This window comes from Cherax quadricarinatus, chromosome 19 (genome assembly GCF_038502225.1).
Source record: "Cherax quadricarinatus isolate ZL_2023a chromosome 19, ASM3850222v1, whole genome shotgun sequence".
Taxonomy (NCBI): Eukaryota; Metazoa; Arthropoda; class Malacostraca; order Decapoda; family Parastacidae; genus Cherax; species Cherax quadricarinatus.
In genome coordinates, this window is record NC_091310.1 from 13,949,146 (window position 1) to 13,961,645 (window position 12,500).

A 12,500-nucleotide genomic window follows, 5' to 3' on the forward strand; every position below is an offset into this window, starting at 1 on the left:
AACCGGTTATTTTCATATAGTCGGACTTGAGTCCTGGAAATGGGAAGTACAATGCCTGCACTTTAAAGGAGTGGTTTGGGATATTGGCAGTTTGGAGGGATATGTTGTGTATCTTTATACGTATATGCTTCTTAGCTGTTGTATTCTGAGCACCTCTGCAAAAGCAGTGATAATGTGTGAGTGTGGTGAAAGTGTTGAATGATGATGAAAGTATTTTCTTTTTGGGGATTTTTCTTTTTTGGGTCACCCTGCCTCGGTGGGAGACGACCGACTTGTTAGAAAAAAAAAAAAAAAAAAAAAAAAAATATATATATATATATATATATATATATATATATATATATATATATATATATATATATATATATATATATATATATATATATATATATATATATATATTGTAGGTAGTAGGTTGGTAGACAGCAACCGCCCATGGAAGTACTACCATCCTGCCAAGTGAGTGTAAAACGAAAGCCTGTAATTGTTTTACATGATGGTAGGATTGCTGGTGTCCATTTTTCTCTCATAAATATGCAAGGTTTCAGATACGTCTTGCTACTTCTACTTACACTTAGATCACACTACACATACATGTACAAGCATATATATACACACCCCTCCGGGTTTTCTTCTATATTCTTACTAGTTCTGGTTCTTGTTTATTTCCTCTTACCTATATATATATATATATATATATATATATATATATATATATATATATATATATATATATATATATATATATCTTTCTTTCAACACACCGGCCGTATCCCACCGAGGCGGGGTGGCCCAAAAGGAAAAACGAAAGTTTCTCCTTTTACATTTAGTAATACGTATATACAGGAGAAGGGGTTACTAGCTCCTTGCTCCCGGCATTTTAGTCGCCTCTTACAACACGCATGGCTTACGGAGGAAGAATTCTGTTCCACTTCCCCATGGAGGATATATATATATATATATATATATATATATATATATATATATATATGTATATATATATATATATATATATATATATATATACTGTATATATATATATATATATATATATATATATATATATATATATATATATATATATATATATATATATATATATATATATATATATATATATATATATATATATATATATAAGTCGTGCCGAATAGGCAGAACTTGCGATCTTGGCTTAAATAGCAACGCTCATCTTGCCATATAGGACAAGCGGAAAATTGTGTATGCAATAATTTCGCCAAAATCATTCTGAACCTAACGAAAAAAATATATTTCACTGTGTTTGTTTAGTATTAAATTATTGTAAACAAATCTAAAATATATTTAGTTGGGTTAGGCCAAAATAAATTTTTCTTGTTATAATAAGGTTAGATAAGTTTTCAAGGATTCTTTTGGTGCAAAATTATAAATTTTTACATTAACATTAATGAAAAAAATATATCTTTGAACGTATAAGAGAAAATTTTAGAAATGACTTAATTTTAAATGAGTTCTTGTTAATTGACCAGTTTTACATATTCGGCACGACATATGTATATATATATATATATATATACATATATATATATATATATATATATATATATATATATATATATATATATATATATATATATATATATATATATATATATATATGCAATAAGATCAGAGTAAGCAGGTGATTTTAGAATATGCAAAACAACCACTGTGAAAGAATAGAGAAATTCCGAGCGCTTTTGTGACTACTCACATTATCAAGGAGCTATGTTCCTTGATAATGTGAGAAGTCACGAAAGCGCTTGGAATTTCTCTATTCTTTCACAGTGGTTGTTTTGCATCTATATCGGTGGGACACCCTTACAGACTCCTCCAGTAGACCAGCTCCTCCCAAACAGCACAAACAGTCCCACTGGGACAAACCGATCATGGAAAAAATCGCCTACACAATGCTCTCCAATGCTTCAGGAAAGAGCTAAGCTCGTCTCCTGGCAGTGAAGGCACGACACTCAGGAGATTTCCTGTTAGCTGTTCCCAATTCCTCCCTGGGCACCCGTCTCGACCCACAGGCCATTCGGATTGGTGTTGCTCTTCGCCTAGCCGCCCCCATCCTCACCGAAGGTAGGTGTATTTGCGGCAGGGCGACAGCTGATCAATTCGGACTTCAAGGCCTCGTTTGTCACACAGCAGAAAGGAAGTGTGCCAGACATGAGGAGGTCAATGACATAATAAAGAGAAGCATCGCCACAGCCCGTTGCCCAGCTCAACGGGAACACCAAGTACAGAGGTCTGATGGAAGTCAAAAGCGTCCTGATGGAGCCATTATGCTACCCTGGAAGGATGGAAAGCAGATTGCCTGGGACTACACCTGTGCTGCCACATTGGCAGACACCTACTTGCCATACTCCGTAGTGGAAGGGGGTGGAGCTGCCAGCTACAGGGAGACCCAGAAGATCCGAAAATATGAAGACCGTGCTATAACTTCACTCCAATAAGGTCGGAGACCCTTGGAGCATGGGGCAAGTGTGCTCTAAAGTTCCCCAAAGAGCTAGGTGAAAAGCTCATCATAGAAACCAAGGACCACAGGACGACCAGCTTCCTCTTTCAGAGACTCAGTGTTGCGATCCAGAGAGGAAATGCCTGCAGCATTCTAGGCACACGGCCCACCGCAGGGGAGCTGGACGAAGTTTTCGAGATGTAGCTCTGAGTTACCTATGTTGTTTTACTTTCTGTTGTATTTTTGGTGAATGTTTGGCCAATGTATTTTGTCTTTAAATAAAACATACTTGAAATATAGGGGGCGGTAGGAGAAAATTCTCAAGCAGCTTCAGGGAGAACCTTGAGTTTTCCCTGAAGCAAGTTTGTTCTTTTCTATGAGGATGAGGGTCCCTATGACAGTTCTGGAGGTGGTACCTCCCTACAAATATATATATATATATATATATATATATATATATATATATATATATATATATATATATATATATATATATATATATATGTCGTGCTGAATAGGCAGAACTTGCGATCTTGGCTTAAATAGCAACGCTCATCTTGCCATATAAGACAAGTGAAAATTTGTGTATGCAATAATTTCGCCAAAATTATTCTGAACCTAACGAAAAAAATATATTTCACTGTGTTTGTTTAGTATTAAATTATTGTAAACAAATCTAAAATATATTTAGTTGGGTTAGGCTAAAATAAATTGCGTTTGTTATAATAAGGTTAGGTAAGTTTTTTAAGTTCCTTTTGGTGCAAAATTATAAATTTTTACATCAACATATATGAAAAAAATATATCTTTAAACGTATAAGAGAAAATTTTAGAAAGGACTTAATTTTAAATGAGTTCTTGCTAATTGACCAGTTTTACATATTCGGCACGACATATATATATGTATATATATATATATATATATATATATATATATATATATATATATATATATATATATATATAGTAACCACGAACGAGTGGTATTGATCAATAACAACACTGCGCTAGCCAAGGATTCGAACCCATGTTGTACTGGCCTGCCTCATGGTAAGCGAGAACCACATGACGCTTTAAACCACTGAACCACCCAACCTTACAAGAATGGCGCAGCCAGTACTCAGCTATATATATATATATATATATATATATATATATATATATATATATATATATATATATATATATATATATATATATATATATATATATATATATATATAATATAGGGAGGTACCACCCTCTGGAACTGTCCCTCATCCTGAGAGAAAAGAATAAACTTGCTTCAAGAATAAAAGAATAAACTTGCTGTTTGAAAATTTTCTCCTACCACCCCCTATATTTGAAATATGTTTTATTTAAGGACAAAATACATTGACAAAATTCATTGACAAAAATACAATAGAGAGTAAAAGAACATAGATAAAATCTCATAGGTACATCTCGATTACTTCGTCCAGCTCCACGGCGGTGGGCTGCGTGCTCTCTAGATCGCAACACTGAGTCTCTGAAAGAGGAAGCTGGCTGCCATGTGGTCCTTGGTTTCTATGATGAGTTTTTCACCCATCTCTTAGTGGAACTATAGAGCACACTTGCCCCATGCTCCAAAGGTCTCCGACCCGTTGGGATGAAGTTATAACGAAGGGAAAGACCTTCATATTTATGAGTCTTCTGGGTCTCCCTATGCCTGGCAGCTCCCTTCCCCCCTTCAGCTACGGAGTATGACAAGTAGGTGTCTGCCAATGTAGCGGCACAGGTGTAGTTACAGGCAATTTGCTTTCCATCCTTCCAGGGTAGCATAGTGGCTCCATCAGGACGCTTTTCACTTTCGTCAGACCTCCATACACTGGGTTCCCGTTGGGCTGGGCAACGGGCTCTGGCGAGGATTCTCTTTATGATGTTGACCTCCTAATGTGTTGCATACTTTCCTTCTGATGTTTGACATACGAGACCATGATATATAGAATATTCAATATATGATATATGGAATATTCAAACGGCTTCAGGAAGAAATCCAAATATTCTTCCTTGAAGCCTTTTTATCTACTTCTCCGAGGATATGGGTCCCACAATTTACACCAGAGGTGGATCCCATCCTATATATATATATATATATATATATATATATATATATATATATATATATATATATATATAGATATATATAGATATATATATATAATTTAAAACTATGTCTTTTCTAAAATTTTCTCTTATACGTTGGTAATGTAAAAATTAATAATTTTGTACTAAAAGAACCATAGAAACCATACGTAACCTTATTATAACAGGCGCAATTTAATTTAGCCTGAACCAACTAAATATATTTTAGATAAGTTTACAATAATTTAAGAATAAACAAATACAACGAAATAAATTTTATTAGTTAGGTTCAGAATGATTTTTGCAATATTATGAGTAAGACGGAGAGTAGGATAGCAGATAAAGAAGGAGGCTTAAGGAAAGGTAGGGGGTGTGTAGACGAAATGTTTAAAGGGAAACATACAAGTGAACAGGATTTAGATAAGGGTAAAGAGGTTTTTGTGGCTTTTATGGATTTGGAAAAGACGTATGATGGGGTGAATAGGCGGGCAAAGCAAAGAGAGGTAGTGGTAAAACACTCTTATTTGGGTGTGAAGAATGGGTGGTGAATGTTGCAACAATAGAAGGTTGGAGGTTGTGGAGATGTTGTGTCTGAGGGCAATGTACAGCGTGAATATAATGTTAGTTATGCGTTGACACTGTAAATTGTAAATTATTTTTTAAGATAAACTTAACTCGAAAAAAGTTGGTCAGATACCATCTGAACACACTTTTGATTTGATATTCCTTAAAGAAGTATTCTGATGCTAGTTCTGAGAACATGTGTGAAATTCAGTGTAGTTTAGCAGTTATGGTACCTCCCATTTTTTTTTAAGATAGCAGATGTCCAGTGGCCGACAACAATTCAACTATTTGTTTTTCAGAAATTTGTAACTATTATTTAGAATAGTGTAGCAGCCCCCTGTTGATATATCGATTTTGGCCATTTATATATAAAATAACGCATACTTTGCCATCAGCTTACAAATAATTTCCCATGTTCACGAATCAATAAAATTTACTTGATGAAGATGGCACCCTGAATAGTGGCACGATATTATAATTTCACAGAGTTGGGCGTATTATAGCGGTGTATTATAGCAACTGTTAACCTGTAAGTTGAAAGATGTGAAACAATGTGTTGATGCTGAGATGATCTGAACAGGAAGGCTTAGAATTTCCGAGAACTGATGAAGAATCGTAATAGATAACTTGTCGGCATTTTAAAACTCTTCATTATACAATAGTTATAGTACGTCTTGTTTTGAAGGAAGTGACCCCAAACTTGGATACTTATTTTTTTATTCTGCCCTTATTTAATTTAACTTCATGTCAGTTAAGTATTCCTTATTAAAGAGCTTGATGGATCAGTTGTCACGTTAGATTCTCCAAGCAAAACATAAATAAATAAAAACAATAAATAAAAAGATAAATATGCAAAACCCAACGAGAAAATGACACCTAAGAATGAACATGACATTATTTTAGATTATGTTTCGCTCAAAACTGTTGCATGTCTGAGGCTTGATAAATTATATATTATTTGTCTTTATACTCACTAGTCAACTTCTCGCCCCTCTCACTTCAACAGTACGAATTTATTTGTCATTCTTTCACTACACTAAACTACAATTAACTAATTCTCACTCCTCACACAAATGTTGTATATGAAACTGAAACGATAAATTACCGTTTTGTCTCTTTTGAAACATCTGCAGAGTGAGAAATAATATCCATACAAATTCAATTATCCCAGGAAGGGCAGCAACATGACACGAGCTTGCAACATGTGGGCCGACTCACTCATCCAGACGAGAAACCTCATACAATGCAACATACTCGTAAACACGAACGTCGCACAGCAACAACACATTCGTTTACACGAACAATGTCACACAGTGCCACACATTCGTCGACATGAGCGTCACACTGAATCATACACTCGTTCAGACGTAATACCTCCCACCGTGCCATACACTTGCCCAATAGAGAAACCTCACATAGTGTAACATACTCTCTCACATGAGGAAACAAAAAATATGACGTATTCCCCCAGACGAGGATCAGGCAGCATGACACAATTGTCCTCTCCAGGTGAAGACTAATATCTCTTATATTGATGGGAAGGGTCAATGAGTCATACAAAAAGGATTGTAACAGATGTAGCAATATATTGAAATATTGTTAGTATTATAGTAAAAATTTTAATATATATGTTGCAGAAAGTACTTCTTGAATATTATACAAAATGTTGGATTAAATTACAAGGATTCTCTCAAGGATTCTCAAGGATTCTCTGCTCATTACTTCCTGCAGGTAATAACTGCACTGTTTATAAACGGAAACTCATGTACAGTAGTGTTATCCTCAGAAATTTATTATTCTATTCCAGCTAAATTGCTCTCGGCGACAGGGAGGCTTCGTCTCCGTTACTGGTATTTTTTTTTCATTAATACACTTAAGAGTATACGTACAAAAACATAATTTAAGAATCCTGAGTTTTCCTTGAAGCACGTTTATACTGACCTATTCTCTGAAGATGACCGGGGTCCTCAGTTACTTGTTGAGGTGATACCTCCTTACGAATATATATATATATATATATATATATATATATATATATATATATATATATATATATATATATATATGTCGTGCCGAATAGGCAGAACTTGCGATCTTGCCTTAAATAGCAACGCTCATCTTGCCATATAAGACAAGCGAAAATTTGTGTATGCAATAATTTCGCCAAAATCATTCTGAACCTATCTAAAAATATATATTTCACTGTGTTTGTTTAGTATTAAATTATTGTAAACAAATCTAAAATATATTTAGTTGGGGTAGGCTAAAATAAATTGCGCTTGTTATAAAAAGGTTGGGTAAGTTTTCTAAGTTCCTTTTGGTGCAAAATTATAAATTTTTACATCAACATTAATGAAAAAATATATCTAAACTTATAAGAGAAAATTTTAGAAAGGACTTAATTTTAAATGAGTTCTTGCTAACTGACCAATTTTACATATTCGGTACGAATATATATATATATATATATATATATATATATATATATATATATATATATATATATATATATATATATATATATATATATACAAACGCTGATTTCTGGCTGAAGGAGACTCGAACCTACGAACCTTGGAACAAGGAACGCAGTGCTTTACCAATTTACCCACAATGGACCAATACCTTGGAGTCCAAGGTATTGGTCCAGTGTTGGTAGATTGGTAAAGCACTGCGTACCTTGTTCCAAGGTTCGTAGATTCGAGTCTCCTTCAGCCAGAGATCAGTGTTTGTGTATATTTCGCCTGCTCTTGCGAATTCCATGCATTGTTAATATCTCTAGTAAGGCTGATGCATGCATGGGATGAGATGAAAAGCTGTAAGCCTTCTCCCTGAAAACTGGCTGCCTTGGATCAAAGTCTTGCACAAGCTGGACTCCAAGGTATTGGTCCAGTGTGGGTAGATTGGTAAAGCACTGCATACCTTGTTCCAAGGTTCGTAGGTTCGAGTCTCCTTCAGCCAGAGATCAGTGTTTGTGTATATTTCGCCTGCTCTTGCGAATACCATGCATATACATACAAACACACACACACACACACACACACACACACACACATATATATATATTTTATCACACTGGTCGATTCCCACCAAGGCAGGGTGGCCCGAAAAAGAAAAACTTTCACCATCATTCACTCCATCACAGTCTTGCCAGAAGGGTGCTTTACACTACAGTTTTTAAACTGCAACATTCACACCCCTCCTTCAGAGTGCAGGCACTGTACTTCCCATCTCCAGGACTCAAGTCCGGCCTGCCGGTTTCCCTGAATCCCTTCATAAATGTTACTTTGCTCACACTCCAACAGCACGTCAAGTATTAAAAACCATTTGTCTCCATTCACTCCTATCAAACACGCTCACGCATGCCTGCTGGAAGTCCAAGCCCCCCGCACACAAAACCTCCTTTACCCCCTCCCTCCAACCCTTCCTAGGCCGACCCCTACCCCGCCTTCCTTCCACTACAGACTGATACACTCTTGAAGTCATTCTGTTTCGCTCCATTCTCTCTACATGTCCGAACCACCTCAACAACCCTTCCTCAGCCCTCTGGACAACAGTTTTGGTAATCCCGCACCTCCTCCTAACTTCCAAACTACGAATTCTCTGCATTATATTCACACCACACATTGCCCTCAGACATGACATCTCCACTGCCTCCAGCCTTCTCCTCGCTGCAACATTCATCACCCACGCTTCACACCCATATAAGAGCGTTGGTAAAACTATACTCTCATACATTCCCCTCTTTGCCTCCAAGGACAAAGTTCTTTGTCTCCACAGACTCCTAAGTGCACCACTCACTCTTTTTCCCTCATCAATTCTATGATTCACCTCATCTTTCATAGACCCATCCGCTGACACGTCCACTCCCAAATATCTGAATACGTTCACCTCCTCCATACTCTCTCCCTCCAATCTGATATTCAATCTTTCATCACCTAATCTTTTTGTTATCCTCATAACCTTACTCTTTCCTGTATTCACCTTTAATTTTCTTCTTTTGCACACCCTACCAAATTCATCCACCAATCTCTGCAGCTTCTCTTCAGAATCTCCCAAGAGCACAGTGTCATCAGCAAAGAGCAGCTGTGACAACTCCCACTTTGTGGTTGATTCTTTATCTTTTAACTCCACGCCTCTTGCCAAGACCCTCCCATTTACTTCTCTTACAACCCCATCTATAAATATATTAATATAAATATATATATATATATATATATATATATATATATATATATATATATATATATATATATATATATATATATATATATAATATATATTAATATATATATATATATATATATATATATATATATATATATATATATATATATATATATATATATATATATATATATGTATATATATATATACAACCACTGATCTCTGGCTGAAGGAGACTCGAACCTACGAACCTTAGGACAAGGTACGCAGTGCTTTACCAATCTACCCACCCTGGACCAATACCTTGGCGTGTAGCATCCGCTACACGTTTGATCCAAGGCAGCCAGCCAGCTTTCAGGGAGAAGGCTTACAGCTTTTCATCTCATCCCCTGCATGCATCAGCCTTACTAGAGATTTGAACAATGCAAGGAATTCGCGAGAGCATGCGAAATATACACAAACACTGATCTCTGGCTGAAGGAGACTCGAACCTACGAACCTTAGGACAAGGTACGCAGTGCTTTACCAATCTACCCACACTGGACCAATACCTTGGCGTGTAGCATCCGCTACACGTTTGATCCAAGGCAGCCAGCTTTCAGGGAGAAGGCTTACAGCTTTTCATCTCATCCCCTGCATGCATCAGCCTTACTAGAGATTTGAACAATGCAAGGAATTCGCGAGAGCATACGAAATATAAACAAACACAGCCAGAGATCAGTGTTTGTGTATATTTCGCATGCTCTCGCGAATTCCTTGCATTGTTCAAATCTCTAGTAAGGCTGATGTATGCAGGGGATGAGATGAAAAGCTATAAGCCTTCTCCCTGAAAGCTGGCTGCCTTGGATCAAAGTCTAGCGCGAGCTGGATTCCAAGGTATTGTCCAGTGTGGGTTGATTGGTAAAGCACTGGGTACCGTGTTCCAAGGTTCGTAGGTTCGAGTCTCCTTCAGCCAGAGATCAGTGCTTGTTTATATTTCGCCTGCTTTTGCGACGAATTCGTTGCATTGTTAAAATCTCTAGTAAGGCTGATGCATGCAGGCGATGAGATGAAAAGCTATAAGCCTTCTCCATGAAAGCCGGCTGCCTTGGATCAAAGTCTAGCGCGAGCTTGACTCCAAGATATTGTCCAGTGTGGGTTGTTTGGTAAAGCACTGGGTACCGTGTTCCAAAGGTTCGTAGGTTCGAGTCTCCTTCAGCCAGAGATCAGTGCTTGTTTATATTTCGCCTGCTTTTGCGACGAATTCGTTGCATTGTTAAAATCTCTAGTAAGGCTGATGCATGCAGGGGATGAGATGAAAAGCTATAAGCCTTCTCCCTGAAAGCTGGCTGCCTTGGATCAAAGTCTAGCGCAAGCTGGACTCCAAGGTATTGTCCAGTGTGGGTAGATTGGTAAAGCACTGCGTACCTTGTTCCAAGGTTCGTAGGTTCGAGTCTCCTTCTGCCAGAGATCAGTGTTTGTGTATATTTCGTCTGCTCTTGCGAATTCCATGCATATACATACACACACACACACACACACATATATATATATATATATATATATATATATATATAAGAAGATAATAAACTTACTTCAAGGAAAACTCAGGATTCTCCCCGGAACTGTTTGAATATTTTCTTCTCTTCTCTTTGTAAGCACATCACTAGCCGCACTGCCTTTTTCCACAATGAGGATCATTTACTTTGTACTAGGAAATGTTGATAGATGTGAATTATGCATGATACTTTCTGGTCAACACACCTACTCAACCGTAGGATGATAAACGGACACTAAAGTAATGTGAGCATTACTGAGGACGTTCCGTCCATACTAGAGCTTTATGAAGTCTGAATATGACTAAAATGGAAGCAGTATAGTACATAGCCTAATGAAGATGTTAAGTGAGGGGAACATCAGGTAAACTAGGTTCTAAAAGTCGCACAAGTTTCTTAGTCAGAGTGTCTGCTAAACTATTAAAACCGCTGTTCTGAATGTTCAAAATGCCGCTGAGCTCTGATAAAAAATCTTTGAAACTATTTAATTGACAATTGTGCTCCATTCAGATTGTGAGAATTTCGGTGGACAGTGTAGATACAATTCATGTTTTCCACTCTATTGGCGTTCCTGTTGGTCACTGGATGTTTCCCTACAACGAAGGGTGTATACCTTACTGAGAGTAAGTGGTGGCTATACTGAGCTTTCTGTTTGAGAAAAATCTTTGTAATGTACCTGGCAAGAGTTGGTGGGAAACACTGTGTACTTTTTTTTTCGGAATGTTTGTAGGTTTATTATTTTGATGTAGCCTCTTGTGTGGGAGAAACAGCGGTATCAAAAATACTTTCATGTTACTGCATTTGTGTCAATTTCTCATCATGTCATTATTACGTACCTTTGCCTACTTAGCTATCACCTGACACAAGAGCTTGTTATGTGTTCAGAAAGGCACTTAGGAAAGTGACACCTCCGACAACACTGACACAGCTCATGCGGTTATTCATTTAATGTTGACAAGCAGGATTTCGGACTAATGTCAGGTCATCGAAATGGTACACAAATCGCATCCTTTCACTCTGTTTCTCTCTCTCTCTCTCTCTCTCTCTCTCTTTCTTTCTTTCTCTCTCTCTCTCTCTCTCTCTCTCTCTCTCTCTCTCTCTCTCTCTCTCTCTCTCTCTCTCTCTCTCTCTCTCTCTCTCTCTTACACAGGGTTTGACAAGGTTAGGTTAAGCATCCCTAGTTTTATTGACAAGCTATTTAAAGGTAAAGTGGTTGACAGCTCTTAGCTTGTCAATAAAGTTAGGAATACTCTCTCTTTCTCTCTCTCTCTCTCTCTCTCTCTCTCTCTCTCTCTCTCTCTCTCTCTCTCTCTCTCTCTCTCTCTCTCTCTCTCTCTTTTTTTTTTTTTTTACACAGGGTTTGACAAGGTTAAGGATCCCCTAGCTTTATTGACAGCTATTTACAGGTTAAGGATTCCTAACTTTATTGGCAATAAGCTAGAGCTTACCTACATCAGCTCATTTGAAAGCATTTTTATTGTTATGAGACATACAAGTAGGAAACAGGATGAAGTTGGAGCCATCTGCGGGCCAGCATTTTCATTTGATCAACTGACTTTATCTCGTTGACATCATTATGCTGTCCGAATGTGTTCCATACTCTAGTCATCCTGGGTATGTATGATCTCAGATGGAGTGATGTTCTGGAGAAGGGTA